Source organism: Dipodomys spectabilis, unplaced genomic scaffold (assembly GCF_019054845.1).
Source record: "Dipodomys spectabilis isolate Male_0828 unplaced genomic scaffold, ASM1905484v1 ptg000145l, whole genome shotgun sequence".
In the NCBI taxonomy this organism is placed as follows: Eukaryota; Metazoa; Chordata; class Mammalia; order Rodentia; family Heteromyidae; genus Dipodomys; species Dipodomys spectabilis.
Window position 1 is genome coordinate 16,348,633 of NW_024870822.1, and position 12,254 is coordinate 16,360,886.

At 39.1% G+C, this 12,254-nt stretch overlaps 1 non-coding gene and 1 pseudogene across 1 annotated transcript; both read left to right on the top strand.

Annotated features, from left to right (window-relative positions):
- Nucleotides 1–844: 844 nt before the first annotated feature.
- LOC122117927 lies at nt 845–951 on the top strand. The gene has a single exon (XR_006149247.1). It is a non-coding gene; the product is annotated as a U6 spliceosomal RNA (small nuclear RNA).
- On the top strand, nt 883–2,881 carry LOC122117878 (annotated as a pseudogene).
- The last annotated feature ends 9,373 nt before the right edge of the window (nt 2,882–12,254 follow it).

The window sequence follows — 12,254 nt, forward strand, 5'->3', positions numbered from 1 at the left end:
TCATAAGTCAGGCTATGATTACAATGCTTCTTGGCCAATGTCATCCCTCTTTCATTCTCTGCTACTTTCCTTCTCTTCTCCCCATCCTCAAATTACATATTTAATTTTGTCAGTGGTGGGACTTGATCTCAGGCCTGGGTGCAGTGTCTGAGCTATTTTGCCCAAGGCTAGTGCTCTACCACTTTGAGCCACAGCTTTACCCCTGGTGTTCTGGTAGTTAATATGATATAAGAGTCTCACGGACTTTCCTGCATGATCTTGCTTTGAACTGTGATCCACAGATCTAAGCCTCCTGAGTATCTATCATTATAGGTGTGAGCACCACTGTCCAGCTACATAGTTTCTGTACCATTCATCATGTGCCCGTGTATTTTAAATCTAGCTTCTGCATATGAGAGAAACATATGCTGTTTGTCTCTCTGAGTTCGGCTTACCTTACTTAACATGATTTGTTCTAATAGTACCCATTTCCCTGAAAATTACATAATATTACTCTTTCTCATGCATGAGTAAAATTCCTATATATATATATATATATATGTATATATATATATGTATATATATACACACACACACACATATACCACAATTTCTTGAGCCACTCATGTAGATACAAAGTATAATAAAGCAACTTATGCCTATATTTACATACCAATAATTCAAATGAATGGAAATTAGTAAAATTATTAAATTCTCCAATAAAAATACAAAGAGTAGGACTGGATGCATATCCCAAGTGGAAGAGTACCAGCAATGAGCTGAGCAAAACAGAAAACAAAGAAGGAAATAAAAACCCAAGCAAACTCAATACCAAAGTAAACACTGAATATAAAAATCTCATTTTGTGTTCACTTTGGCAGCACATATACTAAAACTAGAACTATGCAGAGAAGATTAGCATTGCCCCTGCACAAGGATGACATGCAAATTCATGAAGCATTCTGTGTTTTTAATAAGTATGGGGACCAGCACACTGCAGCTAGGAGGAATGGCAATCCCAAGGTGATCGCTGTGAGAAGAGCCTCCTCCACTTGCTCTGCCTCTAACTTGATCCCTGTCAGTTGGAAAAGGCCACGGTTATCACAGAGAAGAGCAAGAGAAAAGCTAATGACTGTACTTTCCTTCTGTGGCCCAGAATCTGCCCTCCCAGAGAACCCATCAGTTGTATTGTCATCTAATGAGGACTTGGAAGCTGGTGACCTGCAGACCAGCTTGATTTCCACCACAGAAGACATGATTCAGGAGGAAGAAATGGTTGTGGAGGACAGGAACAGAGAAGAACAGTTTTGTGTATTTAGGGATTTTGACTTTATAGATGTTGAGCTGGGAGATGTAAAGTTAAAAACATGGACCATTCACCTGGGAAGTCTGGCAGCACTCACTGGACAGCATTGGCAAAGGGGACACACCATCGTGCCAGGAGTACTAGTGCTCAAGCAGCACCCCAGTCCGATGTTAACAGGTGAGTCCTCCAAGGAGGCCCTCATGGCCAGACAGATCTTCTCACACACACAGCTGCTAGATAATGGACTCTGCTGTCGATGAACTGATGCCAGAGTGTCCTGATTTGCTTCTTCCGTCTCAAGATTCCACCAGCAGCAATATGACAGAAGAAGTGATCTCAGAGCAGAGAACCCCAGTTTGGAGGCTTGTCAAGATAATACTAGCAGACAGCTGCCTGAGGATACATGTTCAGTATTAAAGGAGGATCACGTGACAGTCTTTGAAGATGAAGAGTCATATATTACTCAAGAACAGCAGGACCCGCTGGAGTGTCAAGGAATTCTTGACTTAGAAGAAACTGATATGCCAGAAGTCTTGGCTCCTGAAAGATACCTGGAGTCAGTCTGAAGAGAATGTTATCTCGGCTTTGAGGAAAGATATGAAGAAGAGGAAGAGGATTTCTCTGGACTGTCTAGTCAAGATGAGGATGAGCAGAATGGGTTTCCAGATGTACAGACATCACCTCTGCCCTCGCCCTTTCTTTATGCCATAATTGCAGCTTTAAAGCCAGTGGCAGTGTCATATCAATCAGATGCTGTTAGACACTGATGGGTCCTACATAATGTTCACTGTTTATATGTTTTTGAGGCCATTTCAGACAATTCAGAAGATGTCCGGAGAAATAACTAATGAGGCAGCCTGCTTTCTGGGTGAGAATCTACAACGCATTTGTACCCAACTTAAAAGTTCCTTGGATGTGATGATTATGTGTTCAGAGTGGCCAACCATCTTTGTGGGTGCTAAAATGCTGATGTCCTGTGGTTTGTTAGAAACACTCAAGTTTAGTGTTTTGGAGCTGCAAGAATACTGGATACCTATAATGCCAAAAGAGAAGCATCTGGACAGTGGTTAGACAATTGTAAAAGGACATTTGGCTTGAAAAGAGCCATATATAGGATAAACATAGATGCACAGGAACTGGAGCTCTGCAGAAGGTTATTTTCAACTGCTGCTAAACTCATCAACCAAGTAAATACAATAAAAAGAAAATGAAGCAGAGATCATGAATATGTCGGAGGAATTTACCCACCTGGAGAACATTCTCAAAGAAGCTGAAGCTGCTTCAGAAAATGAAGGAACTGACATTTCCAAGGCTGTTCAACCTATAGTAGAAACAGCCATTCATTCTCTAATTAACATTTTGAAACACACCGAATTTGTATCAGCCATAACACAAGTCAAAGCATTTAGGGCTCTCTGGCCCAATGACATCTTTGGCAGCTGCGAGGATGACCCAGTGCAGATGCAGATGCACATCTACTCCCCCCACTAGACGATGGGTCAGATGGACAGCTTCGTGGTCATAAGCTCTAACCAGGGCATGTCAGAAGCCAACTACAAACTGATGGAGATGCCTACAGAGACTTTTAAATGTTAAAATGAAGATGAATGCTGCTCATCAGTGATTCTCACTAGAAAGTTAAATTCTTTTATTCCATAATTATTCTAGAAACTGTTTAGACTAAAACTAGTATTATCTTGTACATTTGTGCCATGCACTGTTATGCAAGAGTAGATATACAACGCTAAAGGAAGAATTGTGGCCATTTATGGTAGACTACCAGGCTTGCTGGCTATGAAGTCTGCAGAATTCAGTAGAAGAGATGTAAATGTATTTTTCTGCAATTCTTCTAGACTCACATGTTTCATGCTCAAGGTACCTGGGGGTAATGGGGAACTGAGAGAAGCCTGAACACTTACTACCAAAACTTGCAATATACTTATCCACGGAGTCTGTGGCATACCATGAACTGGATTCTTTGTCCTTTTTTTTAAAATAGCATTTTGTAAAAGAAATGAAGTCCCACAACTCCCGATTTGAAAGGAACACCTTATTTTTATTTATTTATTTTTTTGTGAGAATACCATACAGAGGAGTTGCAATTACATGGACAAGATAACGAGTACATTTCTTTTCAAGCATTGTTGCCTCCTCTTTGTTTCCCCTTCCCATCCCTTCCCAGACTTCCTCTCCTCCCCCCACCTGTTCCTCCCCCCCAACCAAAGTTGTAAAGTTTGTTTTTCCACATAACGACTTGTACATCTCATTGTTGCAATGGGTCCACCTGTATCCCTAGTTAAACGATTCGTTTTTTCCATTCCCCTCCACAAACTATACTATCATCAAATACAGTGAAAGCATGGGTTATATCGTGGGGGAAGGACATACAAAGCAACATACAAATCATTTTGTAAATATGTTAGAAACAATTGCATGAAAGGAAAAAAAACATTTGAATCCTTATCTTGGGGTTCATTCCCCTAACATCAACTTATCTGACCTATTCTGGTTGACTCAAACATATACTAGTTATTGCAAATAAGGGAAACCATGGGACCTATGTTTCTTTGGGCTTGGCTTACTTTACTTAATGTAATTTTTTCCAAGTCTTTCCATTTCCTAACAAATGGGGCAATGTCATTCTTTCTGAGGGAGGCATAGAATTCCATTGTGTATACATACCACATTTTCTTGATCCATTCATCTAGAGAGGGGCATCTGGGTTGGTTCCATATCTTAGCTATAGTAAATAATGCTGCAATAAACATAGTTGTGCTGGTAGCTTTAGTATGGTCTATATATCTCCTATCCACCATGGCTTTTCTTTTAAACTGGGCTCTGGGGTTGCAGAGCTTGGAATGCAGAAATGAAATGCTTAACTTTGCCTTTCTTGGGGTTGTGGACCCTGCCAGAAACATAATTATGCTCAAGTGCATTAATTTAAGGCACTGTGCACACCATTGGATTGGTGACCATAGTTATATTTCCTACTGGTCATGGCACATTCATAATCACTGTACTTTTTAGCCTAATTAAAAATATTTTAATGGTGTTCTGGTACTGTAAATTGTGACCTTTAAATTATTTAATACCTTTTGGGTATGAAGCAGGCAAGAGGGATGGTGTCCAGAGACACAACCACACTTTATGTACTATCTTACTCTCCCCTATCTCCTCACATTTCCTACATCCTTTTTGTTAAAATTTAGAAAAACCATTGTAAAAGAAAACTAATTTCATTCTTTTTTTGTTTGTTTGTCGGTTTGGGGGCCTGAACCTGGGCCTGGGCACTTTCCCTCAGCTCTTCAGCTCAAGACTAGCACTCTACCACTTGAGCCACAGAGCCACTTCCAGCTTTTTCTGCTATGTGGTGCTGAGGAATCGAACCCAGGACCTCATGCATGCAAGGCAAGCACTCTACCACTGAGCCACCTTCCCAACCCCACTAATTTCATTCTTAAGGAAATGAGCAAATTTAAAATGGGGAGAGGAAAGATAATTTTCCATTCACGTAGAAACCAAAATATAACCGGGTATTAGGTTAACTTTTTGTTTGACAAAAATACATAAGCATAACCTCTTAAGAAAGAAAAGCTTTATTTGGATTCATGGTTTTATTCATTGTGGGCATGATGTTGCAGAGCAGAGAGGCACACCTCATGGTGGTCAGAATAATGATACTCATATACTCAGACATGAAACACAAATAGACAGAATAGAAAAGATAGGGATTGCATATAAACTCTCCCAATATTAATTCAATATAATATTAAATTTTTACCAGAGAGAATATTCCTGGATCATAGCTTTCAAACACACTAGAGCCAATCCTCCAATACCCCAAAATTTGAGGGGCAGCTTTATATCTCTTGTCTCTTACTGTTGAAGCCCATTATTACCAGGAAGATTTGTCCCAAGGAGAAGAGATGGAGATTTGGACTTAGAGGATACAGGCAACAAGAACTTTTTAAGAAGTTTATTAATAAAGTCTTACCTTTCATATATTTTTGATTCAGAGGTAGTGAGTTGCTCTGTGTTGAACTGAAGAACTTCCTGGGTTGATAATCTCCAATGGATACTTCTTTACTCTGTAGAGGTCCCGTTACTCTTGAACCTGATGCTTAAGTATTTCCTTTCAAGATACAGCACAGCCTTGTGATGTCTTGTTTTGAGGCTTAATTGGCAAATGAGATTGTAGAATCCAGTGAGCCATATTTCTTATGAGATACTCTGAACAGAATATGTAGTGATAGTCTCCTTCTGTCTCTCAACATCAGTTTATCCTCTCCTCAACTGATCTCCTTCCCTGCAACTAATTTTAGTTTGAGTTTCATCCTGCCTCCTGATCAGCAATGCAAGACAGTGTGTGCTTTTTCTGATAGCACATATAAGTAAGAAGAGAGAACATCTTTATGGGAATGTAAACTTGTTCAACCACTGTGGATAGCAGTATGGAGGTTCCTCAAAAGACTAAACATAGAGCTCCCCTATGACCCAGCATTTCCTCTCCTGAGAATTTATCCAATAGACCAAAAACAAGGCCATACTAAACTATATTCATTGCAGCATTGTTTACCATAGCCAAGATATGGAATCAATCCTGATGCCTCTCTCAATGCACAAATAGATCAAGAAAACATGTATATCTACACAATGGGGTTCTAGTCTTCCATTAGAAAGAATGGTATCATACCCTTTATAAAGAAATGGGGGCTGGGAAGGTGGCTAAGTGGTAGAGCGCTAGCCTTGAGTTGAAGAGCTGAGGGACAGCACCCAGGCCCAGAGTTCAGGCCCTACGACCGGACCTCTACCCCCCAAAAAAAGGATCTTGCTAACTTTTTAAGCCGGGAGCTGGTGGCTCACGCCTGTAATCCTAGCTACTCAGGAGGCTGAGATCTGAGGATCGCGGTTCAAAGCCAGCCCAGGCAGGAAAGACCATGAGACTCCTATCTCCAATAAACCACCAGAAAACCGGAAGTGGCGCGGTAGCTCAAGTGGTAAAGCGCTCTCCTCGAGCTGAAGAGCACAGGGACAGCGCCCAAGCCCAGAGTTCAAGCCCCACAACCGACAAAAAAAAAGAAAGAAAGAAATGGAAAGACTTGTAGAAAATTATCTTAGGTGAAATAAGCTAGACCCTCCAAAACATTGGTTGCAGGGATTTTTTTTTTTTGTAACTACAATGTGTCTATAAATCTACAAGTAAACACATTGGATGTTAAAAAACAAAGTCTGCACTTGGACGTGATAAATCATACAGGATTTTAGGCATTCACACAGTGACACCAAAGGAGGATATCCTTAGGAGAGGAACACAAAGGCTCAATAGCTATCTACATATGATTGTGTAAAATGTTATTTATTGAAATGAACCCCAAGAAATGGGATCAAGAGATTTCCCCCTTATTTGTTGCTATTTTGTCTTCTGTATCTTTTGTCTTATATGTAAGTTTGTCTGTTGTAGGGAGAGTAAAGAGGGAGCACAGAAATGGTGAGATAAATAGTGAACAATTCTAACAGTGATATTCACTAGACACTATGTTGAACATGGACCATACAACTTGGGGGCAGAGTGGAAAAAACTGGGAGAAAGCAAAGGAATATGAGGCACTGTTCAAAAAGAAATGTACTCATTATCTGAATTTCTATACATCACATTTATAATAACAATAAATATAAAGAAAAAAGAGAAAGAATACCTTTTTCTCTTGTCATGAAAACACCCATGCATGAAGGTATCCCACTGTTCAGGGAGCCTGTGTAGGAGAACAGCATTTCAGGCTGCCTGGGAAAAATCAGGAGAACCTGTAACAAAAGAAAAGAAAAAATGAGGTGTGGCTGAAGCGTTGGAGCTCCTGGTAGCATAAGGTCCAATTTTATTACCTCATTATATAGGGTCCAATCCTTTTTGCTTGTAAATGTGACTAGAAATTGGTTACCCAAGGATCTGATAGGAAAGAAATCCTGATAGGTAAGAATTGGAGTTGAATCATTCAGTAATTGACAGATGCAATAGGCCTAAAATCAGTCATAATATGATTGAACAGTGCCATCAATATGTTGCTTGTGAGTGACATCCAACATCATGATTTGCTAATAAAAATGATGCCTGTTTCCAATTCACACAAAACATTCAACAAGATTTACCACATTGTGAGTTAGAATAGTGTGATCAATTCAAAGAACAGGAAGCATACTGACTGTGCTTTCAGAACCTAGGCATGGAACTTCTCCATCTGTGCCATGTGATGAGTGGAGACTCCTCTCATAGCGCTTCTGTCATCCATGCTGCCTTCCTCCCCTCCATTCTTACCCTGAGCAGCCTGCTGCACATTAATAACAATGGCCACCACTCCAGTACTTTTCTGCCAAGTTAACCACATCTCTCACAGCAGCACTGAGTGTCTGTTTCATCTTCTGCAGTCTATCCTGGCCAGTGTTGTCTCTCTTCAGTAGCAAAGCCTGTATACTATGTAGATATGTATTGCTTCTGGTTACTGAGAATTGAGGACTCCAAATTTAAAGAAAAATGTAAAATTGTCATTGTTTTCTGGTAAAAATGACTTATTTAGAAAATCCTGAATGTTCAACACACAGAACTGTTGGAACTGATCTTAAATTCAGCAATGTTTCAGAATGCAAAGTCCACACAAAGACATTAGTTCCATTTCTAAACACTAACAAAAAACCTCTCTCAAGTTATATAAAAATATATTTCTCCCAGGCCCCAGTGGCTCACATCTGTATTCTAGCTCCCCAAGAGGCTGAGATGTAGATGATCATAGTTCAAAGCCAACCAAGGCAGAAAAGTGTGAGAGACTCTACCTCATGAAAGACACACACACACACACACACACACACACACACACACACACACACACACACACACACACACACACCTCAAATAACAACAGACAAACAAAAAACAAAAGCATAAAAAAATCTGGTAGGTTATATGTCTAAAGTGGAAGAATGGCAGCCTAGCAATCAACCTGAGTAAACAAAATGTCCTTTGTTTAAACCCAGGTAAAAAAGAAAGAAAGAAAGAAAGAAAGGAAAGAGAGAGAGAGAGAGGGAGGGAGGGAGGGAGGGAGAGAGGGAAGGAAAAGGAAGGAAGGAAGGAAGGAAGGAAGGAAGGAAGGAAGGAGGGAAGGAAGGAAGAAAGAGAGAGAAAGAGAGAGAGAGAGAGAGAGAGATAGAGGCATAATCCCATTAACTGTATTGCCTACAATAGTAAAATGACTGTGAGTAAATCTAACTATACTGCAAAATGCAAGACATGTTTCAAAGAAAAAAGACATCCTAGTAAATAGGTAAGAAAGACTTATTATCAAGACTTTCTTACTATCCAAGGAAATCTACAGATGTAGTGCAACATTCCTGATAATGACAATGACTCTTGTTTCAAATGTAGAAAATAAATCCTAAAGGTCCATGAAAACTCTAGAGATCCCCAAAACAAAAATTATTTTGAAAAAGAAATGGAAAATTCTGATTTCTAACTATACTAGAAAGCTTTAGTATTGCAAACAACATTATACTCAGAATAGAAATTAAATTATATATGCATGTATGTATATATGTATGTATCTCAATGATTTCAACAATTTCTAAAACAGTTTCCAATGCATTTTATTAAGCAAAGGGTATCATCACAAAGTAAATTAAAACAATAGTATCAAATAAAAATAAATAAAGTAATGTGAATATCTAAATAAAAGGTATAAAATTTGAATCTCCAAGGAATCAAACAGGAATGAAAACCTTATTACATTGGAGATGGCTATGTTTTCTGTCACAAAACTATAGGAAATGCAATAAAATTCTATGAGTTGGATCATACATGAAACTGTCAAGAATTTTTGCCTCAAAGGACACAAGAAAGAAAAGTAAGAAATTAATCTGTGAAATAGGAAAATAAATTGTATTCACATAAAGCATTTATGTATAAAAATATATAAAGAAGTCCTGAAACTTAAAAAAATACTGAAAATCAATTAATCCAATTAAAATTGGAAATGCTCATGAAAAGATGTTTATCACCACAATTTGCCAGAGAAATGCACATCAAAACCATAGTAAACTATGATCACACAGTAGTTAGGATAATTAAAATCTAAACACAACAAAAGAAAAATTAAATGTTGGAAAAGATATAGGAAATTGAAATTGTTTCTGAGACTTTTTGGAAGTGTAACCATCATTTAGAAAAGAGTATGATAATCCCTCAAAAACTTTAAAATGCCATTTCAGTATGACCCAGCAATTTCATTTCCAGCTATAGATACAAAAGATTTTACAGTATAGCTTTAAGACACTTACATGTGTGTGTTTATATCATCAACATTCACAATACTATGACATGGAGATAAACCAAATGTCCATTGACAGATGTGTGACCTGTTATGACCAAGATGAGATGCAGCAGGTCTCTACTTCTTGGAGAGAACAGCAGTCTTCGTGTCTCTCAGTCAAAGGGATCTATGCCAGTTACATGGACATGCTTCCTGCTTCCAATCTCTTGCAGTCTTTGCCAGCATCACAGCCAGGGAGTGTTTTGTGATTTTGTTTGTTTGCTTGTTTTTTACTCAGCTTCTCAGATGGTTTTAGACTGATTCAAGTGTGTAGGCTTTTGGTGATCTCACCTAGCCAAGAGGTCCTCATGAAGAGTTGTGTTCTTTGTTTGTCACTGAGCTTGTTGATATCTTAGGATCTTGCCTCCAAGTACCATCAACAGGAAAGTGCACTGGATTTGCAACACATGCTTTTTTTTTTTTCCAGCCCTCTTATGGTCACAGTTGTTCAGACCTTTTGTCAAATCACTCTACAAGAATTGCTTATGGGGAGCCATTACTACTTGGCTGTTCAATGGTTTTATGAATCTGGTGGGCCCAGAGAAGGGTACCAAGCTTTTGCTCTACTTTGAGGTGCCAGGGCCAAAGATTTTTCCCAGTGCTAGACAAGTATTGTGGCATTTCGGTCAGCTTCCTCTGTAAGAACGCCTCATGGACAGTGATGTTGTTTGCTTGTACCTACTGGAATGGGGCTGGGCAGTCCAGGGACATGTGTTGGGCTTCCTTTATCCTGGCACCTCACCAGATTAAGAGCATCAAGTGTGTTTTACCAGCCATGGGCCAGTTCTAGGTATGTGTGCCTGGTTTTCAGTCAGCTTGCTCTTCTAAGAGTCCCACATAGGGAGCCATGGTGTGTACTTGTATCCACTTGGGTGTTTGGTTTTCTTTGTTATCTAGCAGGCACAGGGAAAGGCAGATGCTTCTCCCTCTCCCACACCGGCACAGTCACAGAGTGACCTTCTTTGCTCTTCATTTCTGTATAGATATACGCTTCAGTATATTTTTTTACTTTCTCTAGTCACTATCTGTCCTAGACTAGTGGTGCACTCTTCTCCTGCTAACTTGCCTCCATTTCTTTGAAACCATTTACATGGTGTTTATTCGTGGTTCCTGAGAACATAGCAATGTGCAAGTCATCAATGTGCATTAGTCTGTCTTTGCTCTATCAGTTGCTTTTTTTTCTGGTCTTAGAATTTATTATTCCATGTCCTTGTCACAGTTAGTGTTTCTGTTGCAATATGCAGTCATTCTGCTGGTTATTTATATGGGACTTGTCACCTCTCTCACTATTTTCAATTGTGTTTTCTTTTGTGTTACACTTAATGTTTTAACTATAACTTGATGTGGAGAGCACCCTTACTGCTCTGACTTTTGGTTTCGTAGCAACAGCTTATACCTAGATGAATATATCTTTCTCAAGATTTGGCAAATATTCTAGTGTCTTGAAAAATGGACTTTTAAATCTTCAGCCCTACCCCTTACTCTTTCTGTATCACTGGGCATGTTCTTTTAATGATGGGCAAGAGATCTCCCATATTTCCCTTATATTCCTTAGTTTTCCTCTCCTTTTTTGGTGCCAGCCCTGTGGCTAGAACTCAGAAGCACTGTCAGTGAGTTCTCTTTGCTCAAGGCTAGTGCCCCACCACTTTGAGCCACAGCTGTACTTCTGGCTTTTTGGTAGTTAATTGGAGATAATGTCATGAACTCTTCTGCCTGGGCTAGCTTTGAACCATAATTCTCAGATCTTAACCTCTGGAGCAGCATGAAGTACAGGCAGGAGCCACCAGCACCCTGGTTAGTTTTTCTTTATTTGATTATTCTAATCATGTACCTTATCTTCAAGCCAATTTCCTCTGTTTTCAACTTGATATAGTCTATTAGATGAGCTGGCAACTGAATTTTTTTGAGTTATTGAACTATTTATGTGCAGACTTTCAGTTTGATATTTTTACAAGATTTCTATCATTATTGTCTTCTTTCTACAGGTCCCCAGAATTTGAGCTTCCAGAGGCATAAAGCATGGGATGATGTATTGGAACATTGGGTTCTATACTTGGATGTAGAAATTAGCTTATTCTGAATAGTTTCAAGATAATTGACAAAATAGAAAATAGTCTGTTGTTTTATGTATGAGGGAAACTATGCAACCTATTTTTCTTTGGGTCTGCCTTACTTTACTTAATATAATTTTTTCTAGGTCTTTCCATTTCCTTACCAATGGGGCAATGCTTTTTTTTCTGATGGGAGCATAGAATGCCATTGTGTGCATACACCACATTTTCTTGATCCATTCATCCACTGAGGGGAATTTAGGTTTATTCCATATCTTAGCTAGGAAACAATGCTGAAATTAACATAGTTTTGCTAGTGGCTTTAGTGTGGCCTGGTTTGTGGTCATTTGAATAAATGCCCAGGAGTGGGATTGTTGGGTCATAGGGAAGCTCTATGTTTAGTATTGGAGGAATCTCCATATTGTTTTTCAGAGTAGTTGAACAATTTTACATTCCCACCGACAGTGTAGTAGTGTTCTCTTCTGGCCACATTCCCACCAGCATCTGTTACTGTTAGTTGTCTTGATAATGGTCATTATAACTGGGGTGAGGTGGAATCTCAATGCT